We start from the raw sequence: 19,990 nt of genomic DNA, 5'->3' as shown, positions 1-19,990 counted from the left end.
GGCTCAATAAATATTTCATGACTGGATTACCAAATGTCTTGTCACACAGCAAAATAGACACTGTGGTTTGATTTATAAATGATCATTTATCCTGAAATTCTAACATTACAGTGTATTGAATTTGATTGTTCCCAAATGAGTTTAGTTCCAGAATCTGCAAACTGGTTATTTGACAGATTACATTTCTCTATAGAAAAGCTGTCATCGTTGGTCCAGGCCTGCATCTGCCAAGAATAACAATTAGAGATCCATTCACCTCCATTCCGAATATTGGTGTCCTTAGACTTCAGTTTCCAAATCAGGGTTCCTAGTTTTTAGCCTCCACATAGTTTTTGAGGCCTTTGTTGTTGTGAAATTAAGATAGAAATGGTGCCTTAAAAAGATGATTTTTAGTTTATTTTCTCTCAGGGGCTCTTTCATTATTGGAGTGTTTGCATAAGGAGAGAGAAGCATTACTGTCAAAGTGTGCTCAGCATTAGAGGTGGCCTTAAGAAGCTGGGAAAAAGAACATCTTCCAAGAGTATTTGGAAGAGATCTGTCAGCATCCCGTGACAGCTTCCACTGTAGAAATGTATTTGTGTATATGTGGATTGCAGGTGGGGTGGAAAAGGAAGAGAGACATATTCTACTCAGAGGAGGAGGGGTGACCCTGGAATCAGTCCCTTGTACACTGGAGTGTTCCCTGCTGTTCAGTCACAGGGGCAGCTGCAAGGCCCTAGCTACGGTTGGAATGCTGGCTCTCAAAGACGTCAATGGCACCTAAGTGCCACCCACAAACGCAGATGTATTACTTACAGAGCCCAGTATTAGTCCGGCATCATAAGAACTCATTGCAACTCTCCTTCCTTGAGGTCAGTTTAAATCAAGTTCAGTTTTGCCTTCAAGTCCCTCCCAGACCTGTAGAAGCACATTAGTCTCAGAAAAGCCTAAGCGGCTAAAAATTTCCCTACCAGAAATTTCTACTGCAACAGCCCTGACATGCGTTCCTCCAGCCTTTGTTTGAATACTCACCTCCTTCACAGATAGCCTGCTTCATATTTGGACAGGTCTCATTGTTACATATTTAACTTCCTCATAGTGTAATGAAATATGCCTCCCTGGTCTTTCACCTCATTTGTCTTTGTTTTGCCCTCTGGAGCTATGCAGAATATGTCTGATCCTCCTTCAACATGATAGTTCTTCAGACATTTGAAGACAGCTGTCAGATCCTCTCCCCTAAATCCTCTTTGCCAGGTAAAATAGCCTCAGATCTTCCAATTGGACCTTTTATAAATAGTGTACTAAAGTGAAAAATGTATGAGCAACCAGCCTAGGCAGACCTGGGCGCTCTTGATTTGTTTTTATTCAGTTACTTCCTCTTTTTGCATTTGTTCCCACCAGTAAGTAGAATAAGTATGATACATCCTAACAGGGCGAAGTGCTTGGCTCAGTGAGTTCATACAGTAAGGAGGGACTTGACCAAGGCAGGGGAAGTCAGCTAAGCCTTTCTTAGGAGGTCAGTGTTGAACTGAACTGATGGATGGGTAATAGTTACCAAGGTGAAGAGGAGAAGAATTGCTCTCCAGGCAGAAGGAGCAACATGTACAAAAGCCCTGTGATGGGTAGGGCATGTGATGGAGGTATAACCTTCTTGGTCTTTAATTTCTATATATATGCAGAGATGGATTATAATACCTTCTCCTTTACTAAAAGAATTATTTCAAGGACCCTTTAGATGGGTATGAATGTGCTTTAAAGTAGTAAAATACTATGATTTTATTCACAAAAAAAAGAATCCCTTAACCCAGTCAGGCCTGTTCCATCAATAGGCATTCCCATATCTGTCTTTTTGCTTCTGCTCTCCCCATCCTAGAAAGGCCTCTCCTTTTCCGTTTATCCAATCCCTGCAATCTGTATTGCCCATCTCCTCTTCTTATTCGTCTGGGAAGCTACCCTGGGCAGTGAGGCTCAGGTCTGTTTCTGTAGTGCAGTGGTTAAATGCAGGGTCTTGGAGTCCTGAGTTTGAGTGCAGGTTCCATTCCTGACCACCTCGTGGTTCTAGACAAATTGCTTAATTTCTCTGACATTTAATTTCCTTATCTGTGCAAAAGAGGTAATAATAGTAACTATTTCATTCAACTGTTTGTGAGGATTAAGTGAGATATCTGCATCTCTCTCTATATTTATCTCTTTGTATCTGTACATATATGATAGAGCCCTTCCTGATGGTTCTTACTTCCTTGTACTGTACCTCCTATGTGGCCCACACCAACTGGCTCAGTAATTTTAAGGCAGATTCTAAGGATAGAGGCATTGGAAGGAAGCCATATGCTCTGCTCCTGAGTATTTGAAGTCTCTGGTCCACTGGCTGTCACTACTGCACATCCGTGGAAGTGCCCCTCCATAAGCCCACATGTGCATGTGTGCACAGGACCTGTGAGCCACCCACTAGCCAAACCAGGTACCCTATAGCTCCCCAGCCTCAGAGTCACCGTGCATGACCAAATCACCCCAGCAAAACTGCAGAAAGCAAGTTATATTATGCTTTAAGTGGCAAGTAAAATCACTTTTCAAAATGCCTTCAAGTCTAAGGCTTTTCTGGATTAATAATTATTTTGCAGAATCTGATTTCATAAATACAGCTTGACAGTGTTTAATAACAGCAAAACAAATTATTTAATCCTTAAATTAACAGGTTTTTAAAGTTCTTACATTAAAATGAGGTTAACTAGGTGAAATTCTAGTATTATTTTCTAAAACATTGTAACCAGTGTGTCAAGACTACAGTCAAGGTTCTTGTCGTGGCAAGATATTTAATTTCTATTCTATCTTGGAAGAGACATGAAACATGCTAAACTGATTAAGTCAATTGATTTAAGATTCTTTATGTTTACCTCCTGCAGACAATTGTGGTTCAATATTGCAAGTAATTTTCTTCTCTGTAGAATTAAAAGAATGTACAAAACAGAAACTAAATCAGTGTTGTGCTTGCAATTTAAAATATAACCCCCTACCAACACCACTCTGTGTTTATTTCATACTTCAAATACTTCTCATGCTCTGCTAGGTCAGGAACTATAAAAGACATTGTAATGGGTGTCTAGTTCTGCGATCAATAAAGCTAATTTAAACTATCCTCTAATAGGTGAGGTAAAAGATTAGTATTTAGGTCTGGGATTAACAAGTGAAAATAGGCCATTTTGTGATATCTTCAGGGACACAGCACAGTTCAGGGTTTAAGGCTCAAGGAAAATCTATTTTGAGAAAGACATGAGTCGTATACTTCATTATGGACAGATTTGTATCCCATTAATGACGATACCTTTTATCTTCAGTTCTGGAAGCATCATCTCTCTGTTAGGGTATTAACACTTCTTTGCCCCACCAATCTCAATTTGTCAGCTGAATTTTTCTGCCCTTCCCTTTGGTTTTTGAAGTGGGGACTCCAGTCACATTTACTTTAATTACTGCTTTGACAGATACTAAAACCAAGATCAATGTGCCTATTTTTCTGTTGCAACCATTTTGAACAATAAGTATTCAAATAGTATGTAAAATCTCACTGAAGCATTTAATTCAGAACCTAAAAATGTGTGTACAAAAGCCACTACCATGATTCTGTAGAGTTCAAAATTGACCATTTTGTTTTCTTACGAAATTGGTCAAAATGAAAATGTACATTTTGTTCTGTTCATTCAGTTTTCCCTAATTCTCTTTAATTCAGTTTTATTTCCTTTGTTCTTTGTAGTCTCCCTCTTCCCCACACTGATTTTCTTTCTGCAAATCCTTTCAATGATGGATACTGACATCCGTGTCCACAGTTTTAACACTTTTATTAAATCTAATATCTTTCATAAAAACCCAGGCACACCTTAGGGAATCAGGAGCTTACTAAATGTTCACTTAGCCTCATTTTATGTCTAAATCCCTCTTTTCCTGTTGCTCTAACATTTATTTTATCAATAATTATTATCTTTTGATCAAGCATCATGATAAGAAATGTGATTTTTTCTTTCATTTTTTTTCTTTCACCACCCAACATCTTATTTGGATAAACTTCAAACAGACAGAAAGGTTGAAATAATTGTATAGTGAATATCCGTATGCCCACATATACATATTCTATTATGAACATTTTACTATATTTGCTTTACCACCCAGCTGTGCATTTGATCCATTTTTCCATGCATCTGTCCATCAGTCCATCTTAAGTTTTTGATGAAGTAAGTTACAGATACCAGTGTACTTCAGCCTGCATATCATTAACTAGAGTTCTATATTCGTTTACAATTTTTTTTTTCAAGCGGTATGTCCATGTAATGAGATGTACGAATATTAGGTTGCCATTTGCTGCATTTGGACAAATGTAGATACCTGTGTAACCTAAACCCCTATTAAAACAGAGAACATTACTGTCACTCCAGAAAATTTCCTCATGCTTCTTTCCAGGTGATCCTCACTCACCTTGCCCCTTCCCCCAGGCAACCACTGTGCTAATATTTTACCACCACAAATTAGTTTAACCTGTTTTAGAACTTCATATAGATGGAATTATAAAGTATATGCCTTTATGGGCAAGATTTCTTTTACTCAGCATAGTGTTGAGATTCACCCATTTTTTTTTTATTTATTTTTTTAACGTTTATTTATTTTTGAGACAGAGAGAGAGACAGAGCATGAACAGGGGAGGGGCAGAGAGAGAGGGAGACACAGAATCTGAAACAGGCTCCAGGCTCTGAGCTGTCAGCACAGAGCCGGACGCGGGGCTCGAACTCATGGAACGCGAGATCGTGACCTGAGCCGAAGTCGGCCACTTAACCGACTGAGCCACCCAGGCGCCCCAAGATTCACCCATTTTTTAATTATTGTGTGAACCAATAATTAGTTCCTTTTTACTGCTGAATGGTATTCTGCTATATGACTGTACCAGTTGGTTTATCCGTTCTTCTATTGATGAAACCTGAGTGTTTTTCACATTTGACCATGATGAATAAAGCTGCTATGAGCACTTTTGTACAAGTGTTGTGAATATTATTTTTCTTTGCCTTGGGTAAGTATTTAGGAATGTAATTGCTGAGCCATAGGTGTATACTTAATATTATAAGCAACTACCAGACCCATTTCTAAAATTGTGCCATTTCACACTTCTGTCAGCAACGTATAAGGTTTGGTTGCTCCACGTTCTTGCCAACATTTAGTGTTGTCAGTCTTCGGAATTTTACCTATTTTGGTGGGTACACAATGAACCCATTGTGGTATTCATTGGCATTTCCTGATGACTAATGATGTTCAGTACTTTTGACATGCTTACTGGCCATTTATAGCCCTATCTTTGTGAAATGTCTGTTTAAATCTTTGTCCGCTTTTTAATTAGGTGGTTTATTTATTTATTTATTTTTGAGCCGTAGTTCTGTGCGTAACCTGGATACCAGTCTTTTGTCATATATGTTTGTGAACCCATTTCTTCTTTGATTTCATCCATCTTGGTGTCCATGCTGTAGCATAATTGAACCGGTATATTGTCTCCATAGCTTGTCCAAGACCCTTACAAGTTTTTAAAATAAATACCTGCTATATTTTTCTTTAATGCCATAGGAAGGCAATGGTGGACTCCTGAAAACTGTTGAATGTCAGGAACTAGTTTTTCTATTTGTCCTTCAGTGGCTTATTTTCAGGATGGAAATTAGCACTTTCTTAGTTTACTTTGAAAAATAGTTTCAGGGGCGCCTGGCTGGCTCAGTTGGAAGAGCATGTGACTCTTAATCTTGGGGTCATGAGTTTGAGCCCCATATAGAAAGTGAAGATTATTTAAAGAAATAAAAAAAAATAAAAAATAGTTTCATCTAGTAACCTTCCTATTTATAAAGTGATACAAAATGAAACAAATCTATGAATAATTATAAATCTAAGAAAACAAAACAGCAATGGAACAGGATAGAGAGCCCAAAAATAAACCCACTCATATATGGTCAATTAATCTATGACAATGGAGGCAAGAATATTCAATGGGAAAAAGAATATTTAATAAATGCTGCTGGGAAAATTGTACAACTACATACAAAAGAATGAAACTAGACCACTTTCTTACACCATACACAATAATAAACTCAAAATGGATGATAAATCTAAATGTGAGACCTGAAACCATTAAACTCCTAAAAGAAAGAAAAGACACATTATCCTTAGAAACATGTTTATGGATATGTCTCCTCAGGCAAGAGAAACAAAACCAAAAATAAACTATTGGGACTACACCAAAATAAAAGTCGTGGGGTTTTTTTTGTTTTTTATTTTTTGTTTTTTTCCCCCCATAGCAGAGGAAACCATCAACAAAACAAAAAGCAACCTAATAAATGAGAGAAGATATTTGCAAGTGATATATCTGATTAGGGGTTATCATTCAAAATATATAAGGAACTTACACATGTCAACACCAAAAAAAAAAAAAAAAACAAAAAAAAAACAAGCAATCCAATGAAAAAATGGGCAGAGGACCTCAATAGACATTTTTCCAAAAAAGACATACAAATGACCAACAGACATGAAAAGATTCTTAACATCACTAATCATCAGGGAAATACAAATCAAAACAACAATGAGGTACCACTTCACACCTGTCAGAAGCCAGTATCAAAAAGACAAGAAATAACAGGTGTTGGTGGGCATGTGGAGAAAAGCGAACACTCATGCGTTGTTGGTGAGATGTAAATTTATGGCAACCACTGAAGAAAACAGTATGGAGGTTCCTCAGAAAATTAAAAGTAGAAATACTCTATGATCCAGTAATTCTACTGGGTGTTTACCCAAAGGGAAAAAAACCCACTAAATTGAAAAGATAAATGCACCCCTACTGGAGCATTATTTACAATAACCTAGATATGGAAACAACTCAAGTGCCTATCAATAGATGAATGCATGAAGAAGTGGCACACATACATATAATGGAACGTTGCTCTGCCATCAAAAGGAATGAGATCTTGCTATTTGCAGTGACATGAATAGACCTAGAGGATATTATGCTAAGGGAAAGAGAAAGACGAATACCATGTGATTTCACTTATATGTGGAATCTAAGAGCCAAAACAAGGAAACAAAGAAACAGACTCTTAAATACAGAAAAAACAAAACAAAATAAAACAAAACTGGTGGTTGCTAGAGGGGAGGTGGTGAGAGATGGGTGGGAGAAATAGATAAGGGGGATTAAAAGGTACAAACTTCCAGCAGTGCCTGGGTGCTCGGTTAAGCATCTGACTTCATTTCAACTCAGGTCATGATCTTACAGTTCACGAGTTCCGCAGTGAGCTCTACGCTGACAGTGTGGAACCTGCTTGGGATTCTCTCTCTCCCTCTCTCTCTCTCTCTCTCCCTCTGCCCCTCCCCTGCTCACACGTGCTCAAACTCTCTAAATAAATAAATAAACTTAAAAAAAAAAAGGCAAGATGTTAGTGAAAATCTTGGAGACTGTAAGTACTTTTGCATCATGCATTGCTACATTGTAATACAAAAGATTGGCAACAATTCAAACAAACTGTTTCAGCCATCCAGTGGAACACTTACCCCTTCTCTACCTCCTACTGGATGTGTCACCTGTGTTGTTTTATGTTTTCCTTTATGATTTCATAACCAAAGGGCTCTATAGATGGAAATAACTTTGGGATCATCTGGTTCTATCCCTTCATTTTACAGATATTAAATATTATGTCTCAAACAATAGAACTTTGAACAGTTTGAGGAGTTACTATTATACATAGGACTAGACATAGATCTACTGATTGAATAATCTTTTAGTTTCATGTTTTTTCTTCTGTTGTCCAGCCCTATGGGTTTTTGCTTTAAGATGACACTTGCATTTACCCCTTCTTTTCTACTGCCTTTACCAATATAATCTCTAATTTTATCTAAACTGGATTGTCACTCATTTAATCTATTTCCTTTAGGTCCATCCTGCACTCTTTTGTCTCACTGACTTTCCTAATATAGACCTTTCAACAGGCACTCTTCAGAAACTTCAGCGGCTGCTGTTGAATCAGGTCCTAAATTCTCAAGGATCTTTCATACCCTACTCCCACTCTTCTCTTCATCCTTATTTCCCAGTCTCCCCAACCTGCACCTGCTCATCAGGGTGGTCTCCCCATTCCCTGGCTGCATGTGAACTCCTATTGTGGTTCCTTTCTTAGTCTCCTATTCTGGTAACTCCCACTCCCACCCCTTCTCTCCAGTTAGTCACTGACATACAGCTCATAGTTCAAAATACAGCTCAAGCTCCATCCGCCTTCCCCATGAAACATTTTCTAATTTCACAACTGCAATGATTTCTCACCCATGAATATACACTGCAACATCCCACCTAGCAATTGACCTGTGCACTAGCCTCCATGAGAGATAAAACCCCAAATCTCAGTGGCTTAACATCATAAAAGTAAACTTCTTGTTCAGTGATGATAGTGTATTTGTGTATTGTAAGTATTTGTGTATTGTTGATGGTGGTGATGGGAGCACTATGCTTGTTACAGCCATTTAGGAGCCAAGGGTGATGGAGCCTCTGCTCTCTTTATTTATGTATTTTTAGTTTTTTTATTTTATTCGTTCTTTTTTAAATTCATTCATATTTTATTCAACGTGGGGCTTGAACTCACAACCTGAGACCCAGACTTGAGCAGAGATCAAGAGTGGGACGCTTGCCCAACTGAGCCACCCAGGTGCCCCAAGGCTCTGCCATCTTTAATACAAAGCTCCCAGAGTTACTTTGGGTCAGGTCATGATCTCACAGTTCATGGGATCAAGCCCCACATTGGCCTCTGCATGACAGTGTGGAGCCTGCTTAAAATTCTCTCTCTCCCTCTTTCTCTGCCCCTTCCCAGCTGTCTGTCTCAAAATAAACAAACTTAAAAAAAATTAAGAGATATGTCTAAACTGTAGTGTTTGGATCTTGATTTGAACAAACGAATTGTTTTTTAAAATGGGAGAAACTTGTTTACTAACTGGATTATTTAATGATAACAAGAAATAACTTATTACTTAAGTGAGATACAGTACTGTGGAGTTTTTTAGGCCTTTTTTATTAGCAATACAAATGGAAATATTTACATGTGAAACAAGAGGACATTTGTGTTTAGTTTCACAAATGAGAGAGAAGTGAGGCATATGGATGAAACAAAACTGGTCATGAATCAGTCATTGTTGAAGCCAGGAGATATGTACATGGGATTTCATTACAAATATTCACCCTATTTTTTGTGTATACGTCAATTTTTCTATAACAGAAAAGGTTTAGGAAGAGCAAGAGAAACGAGGTGCACCAACTAAAATATTTTATTTTATTAAAAATATTTTTTGGGGCGCCTGGGTGGCTCAATCGGTTAGGCGGCTGACTTCGGCTCAGGTCATGATCTGACCCGTGAGTTCGAGCCCCGCGTCGGGCTCTGTGCTGATAGCTCGGAGCCTGGAGCCTGTTTCAGATTCTGTGTCTCCCTCTCTCTGACCCTCCCCCGTTCATGCTCTGTCTCTCTCTGTCTCAAAAATAAATAAACGTTAAAAAAAATTTTTTTTTAATATTTTTTAATGTTTATTTTTGACAGAGAGAACATGAGTGAGGAATGGGCAGAGAGAGAGGGAGACACAGAATCTGAAGCAGGCTCCAGGCTCTGAACTACCAACACAGAGCCCGACGTGGGGCTCGAACTCACGAACAGTGAGATCATGACCTGAGCTGAAGTCAGATGCTGAACCGACTGAGCCACCCAGGTGCCCCAACAATATTATTCTTCTTAAATTGAATATAATCCAGTTGCATTTCACTTTCTGTGTGTGAAGAATACATTGCAAATGTGTTCTTAAAAAAGTTCCCTGGCACGGTTTACCGAGTAGTACCTATGTAGTCACACACAGTTATATATGAAGGGTAGAGTTGCAAGACAGGTTCTAAGTAGTTTTTTGTTTGTTTGTTTGTTTGTTTGTTTTTTACTTTTGCTATGGAAATTTTTAAATATACACAGAATAGAGAGAATAGTACAATGAATCCTTATGTACCCATCACTCAGTCCCAATGTCCATTAACCTAAAGCCAGTCCTATTCTATTCTTTCCCTCATTCACTCCCCCTTTTGTATTACTTTGAAGCACATTACATCATATCATGTCATCTTTAGGTACCTGAAGCATATTTCCCTAGAAGAAACAAACGTCTCACAAAATAATCACCGGATCATCACACCTAAAATTTGTTAATATAATTAAATAGGCAGTTGGTATTCAATTTTCCTGTTGCTGTGTATACATCAGCTTTTTTAGTTCCTTTTTTGAATTGGGATCTAATCCTCTCACATTGTGATTATTTCTCCTTCAATCTGTATATTACTTTTCTCTTTATTCAGATTTAAGAAGACAGATTATTTTTGACCTGTAGCTTTCCTCATAGTCTGGATTCTGCTGCTTACATTGCTGTAGCGTAGTTCCAAGTCAGATTTAAATATTAAAGAGAGTGTTCATGCACATTATGGTCAGGTTTCACCCAAAGTGGTGGTATTATTTTGGGCCCTGGTGATAACAGCTAGAGGTCAGGGGAGGCGGCCTTGCTAGTGGATCCCAGCTGGCTGTGAGCACCCTGTGACTGGCTGAGGTGTGCTTGTCAGGCTGAGAAAGCTTGTCTCCCGCCTCAGGCCCTTCCTGCTCTCTAAACTCCATTGGGCCTCTTGTTACGGATACAGTGTCAGACCATCCTCTACTTTTCCTTCAAGGAGCGGGTAACAATTTGTAAATGTAGTGGGCTTCCCCAGTTTATATTCCGAAAAGTCAGGAGTGCATGAATGTGACTTTGAATTCTGAAGAACACGTAAACCATGGTTTCCAGCTAGGAACGGGATGACACAGACTTGACAGTTCGTGATAATCATTTCCACATTGGAACTTTGTCTCTTGTGACTAAACACCAAGTTACATTTAATTTTTCTTCCCCTTCTTTTCTCCCTGGGGAGGACGAAGCTCCTGGGCCAAGGTCATCCTGTATATATGCGGTTCTTTACTCAGCCCTCACCTGTAACTGAGAGGCTGAGGCTATGTCTTCGTTTTGCATTCATCCTGATTTCACAGATCTGTAAAATCTTTGTGCCCCATCTATCCTCCAAACAGACAAGGAGAGGAGATTGAGAGGAGCCAAGAGTGGAGCACAGATGCCAACGGGTGCCAAGAAGAAGCACTGGCACCCTGTCCCCTACGGGGCAAAACCAAGGGAGGTCATTGCAATATCCAGATTTACTTAGATGAATCTCAAGTTTGGAATAGCACCCAGCCAATAGGACGCCTGGGTAACAAGGACTGAGTAAGTTCTGGCAGATGGTCTGAGTGAGGGCAGCATTCTAGAACACTACACATGTCAGAGTGGTGTGAGGAAATTGCTGAGAGGTTTTAAGCCCCTGAAGGATTTGAGAGTGGTGGCAAATTGCCCATGCAACCAGGGGAGACTGTGTGTGCGAACCTTGAGGCTGGAAGCAATGGTGGGGACCATGGACACCACCAGTGGATGCCATATACCACTTGCAATAAACTGTACCTCAGCTCATGTATGTGACCCACCAACGACCATGTGGACAACCACACTACAGAGGCCCCTCATGCACCGATGCTGCAGGGTAGTTAGGGTTCCTGGGGAAGTTGCTAATCCTCAAAAAAAAAGGGAAACAGAAGGCGAAGGAAAACTTTGAATCAGAATGAATATTTACTAGTTTTAAATGGAAAGATACTGAGTTATCTTCAAGTGGCAAGACTGAGCTCATTTTCCTTCCATCAGCAGAAAGGGGACTCAAGAGCTAAGTTTGAATTCCAGCAGAAAAAGATAAAGGCACATTCCAGCACATCTGGGCTGTGACTATAAATTTTAAACTCACTACACAACCCACATTTATGTGTTTATTTTTAAATGTCTGTGTGCACTGTATTAAAAGTTTCATGAGGGGTGCCTGGGTGGCTCAGTTGGTTAAGCATCCAACTTCGGCTCAGGTCATGATCTTGCGGTCTGTGAGTTCGAGCCCCACGTCGGGCTCTGTGCTGACAGCTCAGAGCCTGGAGCCTGTTTCGGATTCTGTGTCTCCCTCTCTCTGACCCTCCCCCGTTCATGCTCTGTCTCTCTGTCTCAAAAATAAACGTTAAAAAAAAATTTTTTTTTAAAGTTTCATGAGGGCACAGACCATTTCTTTTGTGTTGTGTATTCTTAACACCTAACCCAGTGATTAGCCTTGACAGACACTGAAGAAGGAGTTGTTGAATGAATATTGGACCCACACGCCAGAGCTACTTCCACAGTACTTAATACAGAGCAAGCTCATGATAGATGATCTTTTCCCTTCGTTCCTAAAGGAATATATATTTCTTTGGGGACAGTCTATCTTTCTGTTGAAATCCAGTTCTAACTTGAATGGCTCTGAAGGTAAATCAGCTATGTTGTTTTTTATGGGAGCTATTTAAGAAAATGACGTCCTAGTGTTTGTCTTCTCTGACCTTATTCTGTATCCAAAGGGTATATTGGATACAGCAGTAGCCATACCTGCAGATGCTCAGGGTTATTATGTGGAAGATGCTGATAGTAGTGATTGCCCCACCACCCACACAGTCCTGGCCCCTTGATTCCAAAACACTCTCTCCTTTTGCTTCCCAGCCTCAGATTCAGTCTGTTCTCATTCGCCTCTCCTTTTTCTGTGCCAACGCTCTTGTCTGCCCTTCCCCATTCACACCCCTGATCTTCACCCCTCTCAGGGCAGAACTCCTACCTAGCCAGCCAGCAGCCATATGTTTTGGATGGTTCTCATTTCACGTAGAGTCATCTCTGGAAAAACCAAAAGGGAATTTTATTAAAAGATGTCAATGTGCAATTGATTATCTATATCTTTAAACCATTAATTTGTATTCCACTTTATTTATAAAAGTATTTGAGGTAAGTAAATATATCTTAATAAAACATGTGTTGTAAATTCACTAACAAGTAAAAAAAATCTGTGAGCTCTGATTTTTGACTTGGAAAATAGGGACCCCACAGTCCAGTATTTCCTGAACTTGCCTGGTAAGAATTACCTTGCTGCTGGGGCATCTGGGTGGCTCAGTCGGTTAAGCATCCAACTTCGGCTCAGGTCATGATCTTGCAGTCTGTGAGTTCGAGCCCCGTGTTGGGCTCTGTGTTGACAGCTCAGAGCCTGGAGCCTGCTTTGGATTCTGTGTCTCCCTCTCTCTCTCTGTCCCTCCCCTGCTTATGCTCTGTCTCTCTCTCTCTCTCAAAAATAAATAAAGATTTAAAAAAAAGAAGAATTACGTTGCTGCTTGTTAAATACAGATTTCCTCAGCTCTTCCCCTCAAGACTGATTGAGTGGGCCTGATTTTTTTTTTCTTATGCTTTAGGTAATTCTTTTCATTTGATTTGATAACTTGAATAAAAATCGCCAATGTAGCAGGGATAGGGAGGATGAAAACTCATGAGGAATAGGGACATAAGTTTGTGGGGAGGGACAGAGACCTTTCTGAGTGAAAAGGAATTTGATTCAGTAGGGTTTTTTTTTAACAGTTTGTTTTTTTTGTTTCTGAGGTTTTTTTGTTCGTTTTTTGGGGTTGTTTTTAGTAAACTTTACCCCCAACATGAGGCTCAAACTCATGACCCCATGATCAAGAGTCACATGCTCTACTGACTGAGCCAGCCAGGTGCCCACACACTCTTTTTTCTTTTCTCAGTATGAATATATCTGTGTGAATGCTGATAATCAAAAGCACTCATGGCATTATGGAAAGATCGATGGTGGCAAATTATACTGAACTATCAAAGTTAAAAAAATAAACCGAAAATGTTGGTCAAGCTGTGTCAAGTAGTACCAATTACTTTTCTTTTCAATGATCTCCTTACTGTTGTATCTTATTATCTTGCTGCACAATTAGGTATAACATCAAATGTGTCCGATTAAGTAAGCTGTAAGTTTTAATTTGATTAGAACAGTAACTTGCCTCCCTCTGAATACCTATTTGTATCTTTATATATGCCATCTTCGTAGGTTCTCATGTATGAGCATGTTACCTTCTCGATTTTAAAATATTAGAAGGAACAGTGCATAGATAAGATCTTTCTTTATTCTTATTTTCTGAAATTTCAGGCAAACCCCTGTTGGATCAGTAAGTCACCCACTTTATAGTCTGTATCTTTTGAGAATTTTGTTCTTTTCTGCTCCATCCCCTTCTTGAATAGAATTCCACACTTCAAAAGTTACTCCACTTGGTGAAGAACAGCACTTACAGGAAGGGAAACCCAGGGAAACCCTGAAGTTTTGTCCTTTGAGAGCTCCACCCTCTGAGGGCTCCGTCACCCTTCATTCCCTACAGTCTCAGGTTCACTGGGAGGGAGCTTGTGGGGAGGAGAGCCTCCAGGGAGGTTGGCAGGTATGAAGGGCAGGGATGAGATTGGGGGAACTGGGACGCTGGGATGGGCTGCTGCTTCTGGAAGACCTCAGATGCTAGGGATATGTGAGGGCCTTGTGGAAGCTGACAGTCTGGAGACTTCCTGTCATAGTGTCCATTGCTTAGACGGTGAGATTATTAAAACCAGTAATTCCTAAAGTCACAGTTTCTGTAATAGGAATCTCTTCTCTTTTTTTTTAAAGTTATTTATTTATTTTGAGAGGTGGGGCAGGGCAGACAGAGAGGGAAAGAGAGAATTGCAAGCAGGCTCCACAGTGTCAGCGCAGAGCTCAACGCAGTGCTTGATCTCACAAATCATGAGATCATGACTTGAGCCGAAATCAAGAGTCAGATGCTTAACTGACTGAGCCACCCAGGTACCCCAATAGGAATCTCTTAAGAAAACAGTACCATGTGAAAGGCGTTGCATAGTGCAGGGTTTAAGGCCCTTGTATTCTCTCCACTTTCATGTCAGCAGTCTGGCTTCTGGTCAGGGACAGCATATTTTCTAAGCCTGTTGCACTGAAAGCTATTGTCATTCAGAAAAATTCCCGGTACCTTAGTACTTCCCAAATGTTGGGTACTTTTAGAGGTTTGCAGCTGTGCAATTATGACTATTAGTTTAATACTACTCCGCCCGCACCCTACACCCTGTCTGCTTTTATGCAAATAACAGCATGGTGCGGGCTGATCAGGTACCAATGGAATGCAGCATAGACCTTGATCATATTATTCAGGAAGGTTAAATTTTGGTTTCATAGACTCACACTGCTGCTGCCCACATTTACCACTGTCATCATTTCCTCTCTTCAGATGTCCCTACAGAGTTTGGGACATCACTGAAGAATGGAAAAATAATGCCTTCAGAGTTTCCCACATTTTCATGAATCAAAGGAACATGGCATTGATAGGAGAAGCAGATTGTATTAGAATTATTTGGGCCCTTAGCTGGATTTCCTTCTGGGCTGGATTTCAGTCCCTTCCTTTGTGTCTGCCTATCCATCTGTGAAGAGGGGATAATTACACCTGTTCCTCATTTGCCTCAGAGGGATGGTACAAAGATTCATTTAAAAAGTCTGTAAAGGTTTTTGAGCACGAAAGAGTTATAAAAAAATATATTGTCGTGTCAGTGGTCCTGACAAATATCTGAAATCACTTAATCTGAATCACTGAAAGTGATTTCAGTCATCAATGTAGAGAGGAATACACATTTTTCACATACTCTGTGTGTTTTTTCCCAAGGTGTATATGTCTAAGAGGAGAGAGTTCGGAGAACAGATCATCAGCCACAAAGGTAAGTTTTAAATAATCCACTTTCTTTTAAGTAACTGTGTTCAGGCTTGAAGCTAAAGGAGATGAGCCAAAGAAATGACATGAAAAAAAACCCAGCAATCCTCAGCTGCACTGTGCAGACTCTAATATTTTTCTGGCCTATAATAAAAAATGACCATCTGAGTCAGAAAAGATTTCTTCAGGTCAGAAATGCTTCTTTCTGTTTTGTTTTGTTTTGTTTTGTTTTGTTTTGTCTAAGTTCTGGTGTAAATCTTTGCAAATCACCTGGACCTTTTTTTATTAAGTTTTTATTTTAATTCTAATATAGTTAACAGTGTTACATTAGTTTTAGGTGTACAAATAGTGATTCAACAATTCTATACATTACTCACTGCTCCTCATGGTAAGTGTACTCTTAATTCATCTGGACCTTATTTATTTTTTTATTTTTATTTTTAATTTTTTAATTAAGTTTTTTATTTTAATTCCAGTATAGTTAACATACAGTGTCTTATTAGCTTCAGGTATACAATATAGTGATTCAACAATTATATACATTACTCAGTGCTCATCATAAGTGTATCCTTTAATCCCCATCACCTATCCCCAACCCCATCCCCCGACCCAACTCTACTCTGGTGACCCTCAGTTCTCTATAGTTAAGAGTCTGTTTCTTGGTTTCTCTCTCTCCCTCTCTCTCTTTCTAGAGTGGCTGCACCAGTTTGCATTCCCACTAACAATGTGTGAGTGTTCCCTTTTCTCCACATCCTTGTCAACACTTGTTTCTTCAGTTTTTGATTTTAGCCATTCTGACAGGTCTGAGGTGATATCTCATTGTAGTTTTGATTTGTATTTCCCTGATGATGAGTGATATTGAATATCTCTTTATGCATCTGTTGGCCACCTAAAAGTCCTCTTCAGAGAAATGTCTGTTAATGTCTTCTGCCTATTTTTTAATTGGATTATTTGGTTTTGGGGTGTTGAGTTTTATAAGTTCTTTATATATTTTGGATACTAACCCTTTATCAGATATGTCATTTGCGAATATTTTCTCCCATTCTGTAGATTGCCTTTTAATTTTGTTGATTGTTTCCTTTGCTGTGCAGAAGCTTCTTATTTTTTTGTAATTTTTTATTTTATTTTATTTTGTATTTGTTTATTTTTTAATTTACATCCAACTTAGCATATATTGCAATAATGATTTCAGGAGTAAATTCTGGTGATTCATCCCCTATGTATAACACCCATTGTTCATCCAAACAAGTGTCTTCCTTAATGCCCCTTACCCATTTAGCCCATTCCCCCCTACCCACAACCCCTCCAGCAACCCTCAGTTTGCTCTCTGTATTTAAGGGGCTCTTATGTTTTGTCCTCCTCCTTGCTTTTATATTATTTTTGTTTCCCTTCCCTTATGTTCATCTGTTTTGTATCTTAAATTCACCTGAACCTTTTTTAAAAATTTTTTTTAATGTTTATTTATTTTTGACAGAGAGACAGAGCATGAGTGGGGGAGGGGCAGAGAGAGGGGGAGACACAGAATCTGAAGCAGGCTCCAGGCTCTGAGCGGTCAGCACAGAGCCTACGCGGGGTTCAAACTCACAGACCGTGAGATCATGACCTGAGCCGAAGTCAGACCCTCAACCGACTGAGCCACCCAGGCGCCCTACACCTGGACCTTTTTAAATGATAAGTTTTCCTAGAGATTTGAAAAGTCAGTTGACACATATACTTTATTTTTTTTTAATGTCAATTGACATCACCCCTAAAATTTCAATTGTCAATTATGTTAGAGGCATGGCTATCACAGATATATAGGAAACACTAGTTTCTTCCAAAATATCAATTTACCTATTATTAAATTTTCATTGTCTTTCAAGGAGGTGAGTAACAGCTGTTTCCTGAAAATTGCTAAAATTGCATCAACAGCATGGGAAACAGAGTGAGGAAAAGTACAACAAATAACTATAAACTCCCAAATGCAAATGAACTGATTCCTGTTTTTTTTTCTGTTCCACAGCACTCAACCCTGATCTCCCATTATGAAAATGAACAACAAATGTTTGTTAAATGCCTGCCATGTGTGGGAATAGTCGTTTTCCTAGACTAGCGACATCAGCATCACCTGAGAGCTTGTTAGAAATTCAAATAGGAAGCTTTGGGATTGGAGCCCAGCAATCCGTGTTTTAACAAGCCCTCCAGGAGATTCCCATACATGTTAAAGGTGTCATTTAGAACTGGAATTTCACAGGGTAATGGTGAGGTGGGGACTGGGCTGGGCATCCTGTGGGCAGCATGGGATAGTGGCTGAGTGCAGAGCTCATTCCTCTGACTCCTCAGGGGGTGCACCTCTCGCCACCTCAGGACTTGCATTTGGGGAGGAGAATCATTCTTCTCTGGGAGTCAGATCTCATTCCAGATAAAATGCTCAAATGGGAGATATTCCAATTTGTGGTTAATACTGTGTGCCGGGAAAACAAAGCTGTTCTCTATTGCTGTCATGACATTCGCTTATGGAGCATGAGGAGGGACCTAAGAAGGAGTGAAAGGGGACAAGAGGGCCCGAAAAAGATTTGATCCCTACCATTACCACGTCTCCTTTCCACTACCCTGTCCCACAACTCTTTCCCCATTTACCTCTTGACCTCCCTGGGTCCGGCATGCTCTCCAGTGAATTTTGGGAGAGCTGAAACAGTGAAGGGGAGCTATGTACTAGAGATGGTGTAGAGAGGGAGGATGCCCCAGGCCAGTCCCTGCCTCACCCTTTAACCAACAAGATTCTGATTCCAAGGGCATGTTGCACCTTCACTAACCAGAGCTGTAAGAGTATTCAACCCCACTTCCTTTTGCTTTTTTTTTTGGGGGGGGGGTGCGGAAAGCAATTCCTGGAAATAGAACTTGTCTTTCACTTCAACAGGATGTAACTCTGATGTACATTCCAATGTCAGCTGTTGGTGACCCAGCCCTCAATAGGAAGGCCAGCCCGTCCCTACACTAGTCCTTGGCTGAGAGTGCCTGACTGCTTCCCAACTTCCTGAGGGGCACAGAGCTTGTCACTCCTCCACACACCGTCTCAGTAGTCAGATTTAGGGACCAGTCATGCTTGGAATCAGTATTCCCAACAAGAAAGCTTTCCTTTTGGAAATTTTTGATCTTTGCATCATCAAAGAGACTGGGAGAGAGCAGTCTTTAATTTTTACTTATGGCTTAAAATTAATATGTAAATATATGAAAGAGGGGAAACTGAGTGGACTCAGTCACTAGACATCTGAGTCTTTATTTCAAAATCAATTTTTTTGCAAGATGACTACTCAGCTACATACATTGAAAGAGACTAATGACCGAAGGACAGAAGACAGAAGGGTTGGTTTATCTGGGTTCCATATAATCCATATGCAAGGAGATAGATTTGTCTAACACTAAAAAAACCTCAACTAAGTCGTTTTAAAGCAAATACTAGCAACATTGCTTGAATCTTAGATTAACTAGAGGGGTTTAACTATCCCCAAAGAACTATCAGGCATTTATCCAGTGGACTGTGGATAAACCTACAGTGTGCTTTTTGAGGCGGCGGTGGGGGGGGGGGGTGGTGGTGCGGGGGGGATTGAGGGTTAGAAGTAAATTGGTTTTTAAAAAGTCCCTAATATTCCTTAATCCTCAATTCCATTTTTCTGCGTTTCTTTGTACAGCATATCTATATAGGGTATCTGTTAAAATTCTGGTGTTTCTTTGGTTACTAGAGTTGCAATTTTTCTCCGAAGCCTCTATTGACATATGAACTTACTGACAGAACTTACTGTTCAGAATCATAGAACTGTTTATAACTAAAAGGGACTTCGAAGATTATAGTCCAACTTCTGTTATCTTACAAACAAGGAAACCAAGTCCAGAAAGTTTGAGTGACTTGCCCAAGGTCACAGAACTAGATGCTAGTGCTGAGACAAGAATTCTGGCCTTTTTTTTTTTTCTTCTTTTTTTTTTTTTTTTTTTTATTTTTTTATTTTATTTTTGGGACAGAGAGAGACAGAGCATGAACGGGGGAGGGTCAGAGAGAGAGGGAGACACAGAATCGGAAACAGGCTCCAAGCTCTGAGCCATCAGCCCAGAGCCTGACGCGGGGCTCGAACTCACGGACCGCGAGATCGTGACCTGGCTGAAGTCGGACGCTTAACCGACTGCGCCACCCAGGCGCCCCCCTTCTTTTTTTAAAGTAAGTGCTGTGCCCAATGTGGGGTTTGAACTCACAACCTCAAGATCAAGAGTCGCATGCTCTACAGACTGAGCCAGCCAGGCACCCCAAGAATTCAAACTTCTTAACT

The 19,990-nt window shown here is 39.9% G+C and overlaps 1 long non-coding RNA gene across 1 annotated transcript; it reads left to right on the top strand.

The window, feature by feature from the left end:
* The first annotated feature begins 1,143 nt into the window (after positions 1-1,143).
* LOC122236431 lies at positions 1,144-19,193 on the top strand. The gene is made up of 3 exons (XR_006214483.1): positions 1,144-1,233; positions 15,645-15,696; positions 17,692-19,193. It is a non-coding gene; the product is annotated as an uncharacterized LOC122236431 (long non-coding RNA).
* Positions 19,194-19,990: the final 797 nt, after the last annotated feature.

Source organism: Panthera tigris, chromosome A2, assembly GCF_018350195.1.
Source record: "Panthera tigris isolate Pti1 chromosome A2, P.tigris_Pti1_mat1.1, whole genome shotgun sequence".
Taxonomy (NCBI): Eukaryota; Metazoa; Chordata; class Mammalia; order Carnivora; family Felidae; genus Panthera; species Panthera tigris.
Note: the sequence above shows the minus strand (reverse complement) of the source record. Positions and strands in the feature narration are given on the sequence as shown.